This window comes from Procambarus clarkii, unplaced genomic scaffold (assembly GCF_040958095.1).
Source record: "Procambarus clarkii isolate CNS0578487 unplaced genomic scaffold, FALCON_Pclarkii_2.0 HiC_scaffold_438, whole genome shotgun sequence".
Lineage (NCBI taxonomy): Eukaryota > Metazoa > Arthropoda > Malacostraca > Decapoda > Cambaridae > Procambarus > Procambarus clarkii.
This window is the reverse complement of record NW_027189471.1, coordinates 53,947-56,943: the sequence shown is the minus strand read 5'-3', so window position 1 is coordinate 56,943 and position 2,997 is coordinate 53,947.

Genomic DNA, 2,997 nt, shown 5'->3' with positions numbered 1-2,997 from the left:
GGATGTTTGTGATATTTTGAATACTGCAGGGGGGATTGGGACAAATGTGTCCAAGCGCCGCTTTCAGCACTTGGCATATGTTGGGTATAAAAAAGTCGCAATTCCAAACTGCGAATACGTGCATAGAGCCAGTATTTGGCTCCAAAATATGGCTCAGGCCTCGAAATTGGCATATTTGGGATATTTTGAAAACTGGAGGGGAGTTTGTGCCAAATGTGACTCACTGCCGCTTTCAAGACTTGGCATATGTTGGGTATAAAATGTCGTAATATCAAACTGCGAATACGTACAGAGAGCCAGAATTTGGTTCCAAAATATGGCTCAGGCCTCGAAATTGGGATATTTGAGATATTTTGAAAACTGCAGGAAGATTTGGGACAAATGTGACCAAACGCCGCTTTCAGTAGTGGGCATATGTTGGGTATAAAAAAGTCGCAATTTCATACTGCGAATACGTGCAGAGAGCCTGAATTTGGCTCCAAAATATGGCTCAGGCCTCGAAATTGGGATGTTTGTGATATTTTGAATACTGCAGGGGAGTTTGTGCAAAATGTGACTCACTGCCGCTTTCAGTACTTTGAATATGTTGGGTATAAAATTCGTAATATCAAACTGCGAATACGTGCAGAGAGCCAGAATTTGGCTCCAAAATATGGCTCAGGCCTCGATATTGGGATGTTTGGGATATTTTGAAAACTGAAGGAAGGTTTGGGACAAATGTGACCAAACGCCTCTTTCAGTACATCGCATATGTTGGGTATAAAAAAGTCGTAATTTCAAACTGCGAATACGTGCAGAGAGCCAGAATTTGGGTACAAAATATGGCTCAGGCCTCGAAATTGGGATGTTTTGGATATTTTGAAAACTGCAGGGGAGTTTGTGCAAAATGTGACTCACCGCCGCTTTCAGGACTTGGCATATGTTGGGTATAAAAAGTCGTAATATCAAACTGCGAATACGTGCATAGAGCCAGAATTTGGCTCCAAAATATGGCTCAGGCCTCGAAATTGGGATGTTTGGGATATTTTGAAAACTGGTGGGAGGTTTGGGACAAATGTGACCAAACGCCGCTTTCAGTATTTGGCATATGTTGGGTATAAAAAGTCGTAATATAAAACTGCGAATACGTGCTGAGAGCCAGAATTTGGCTCCAAAATATTGCTCAGGCCTCGAAATTGGGATGTTTGGGATATTTTGAAAACTGGAGGGAGGTTTGGGACAAATGTGACCAAACGCCGTTTTCAGTACTTGGCATATGTTGGGTATAAAAAGTTGTAATTTAAAACTGCGAATACGTACATAGAGCCTGAATTTGGCTCCAAAATATGGCTCAGGCCTCGAAATTGGGATGTTTGGGATATTTTGAAAACTGCATGGGGGTTTGGGACAAATATGACCAAACGCCGCTTTCAGTACTTGGCATATGTTGGGTTTAAAAAGTCGTAATTTCAAATTGCGAATACATGCATAGAGCTAGAATTTGGCTCCAAAATATGGCTCAGGCCTCGAAATTGGGATGTTTGGGATATTTTAAAACTGCAGGGAGGTTTGGGACAAATTGACCAAACGCCACTTTCAGTACTTGGCATATGTTGGGTATAAAAAAGTCGTAATTTCAAACTGCGAATACGTGCAGAGAGCCAGAATTTGGCTCCAAAATATGGCTCAGGCCTCAAAATTGGGATGTTTGGGATATTTTGAAAACTGCAGGGGAGCTTGTGCAAAATGTGACTCACTGCCGCTTCCAGTACTTGGCATATGTTGGGTATAAAATGTCGTAATATCAAACTGCGAATACGTACAGAGAGCCAGAATTTGGCTCCAAAATATGGCTCAGGCCTCGAAATTGGGATATTTGAGATATTTTGAAAACTGCAGGAAGATTTGGGACAAATGTGACCACACGCCGCTTTCAGTAGTGGGCATATGTTGGGTATAAAAAAGTCGCAATTTCATACTGCGAATACGTGCAGAGAGCCTGAATTTGGCTCCAAAATATGGCTCAGGCCTCGAAATTGGGATGTTTGTGATATTTTGAATACTGCAGGGGGGATTGGGACAAATGTGTCCAAACGCCGCTTTCAGCACTTGGCATATGTTGGGTATGAAATGTCGTAATATCAAACTGCGAATACGTACAGAGAGCCAGAATTTGGCTCCAAAATATGGCTCAGGCCTCGAAATTGGGATATTTGAGATATTTTGAAAACTGCAGGAAGATTTGGGACAAATGTGACCAAACGCCGCTTTCAGTAGTGGGCATATGTTGGGTATAAAAAAGTCGCAATTTCATACTGCGAATACGTGCAGAGAGCCTGAATTTGGCTCCAAAATGTGGCTCAGGCCTCGAAATTGGGATGTTTGTGATATTTTGAATACTGCAGGGGGGATTGGGACAAATGTGTCCAAACGCCGCTTTCAGCACTTGGCATATGTTGGGTATAAAAAAGTCGCAATTCCAAACTGCGAATACGTGCATAGAGCCAGTATTTGGCTCCAAAATATGGCTCAGGCCTCGAAATTGGCATATTTGGGATATTTTGAAAACTGGAGGGGAGTTTGTGCCAAATGTGACTCACTGCCGCTTTCAAGACTTGGCATATGTTAAGTATAAAAAGTCGTAATTTCAAACTGGAAATACGTGCAGAGAGCCAGAATTTGGCTCCAAAATATGACTCAGGCCTCGAAATTGCGAAGTTTGGAATATTTTGAAAATTGCAGGGGAGTTTGGGAGAAATATGACCAAACGCCGCTTTCAGTACTTGGCATATGTTCGGTATAAAAAAGTGGCAATTTCAAACTGCGAAAACGTGCAGAGAGCCAGAATTTGGCTCCAAAATATGGCTCATGCCTCGAAATTGGGATATTTGGGATATTTTGAAAACTGCAGGGGAGTTTGTGCAAAATGTGACTCACTGCCGCTTTCAGTACTTGGAATATGTTGGGTATAAAATTCGTAATATCAAACTGCGAATACGTGCAGAGAGCCAGAATTTG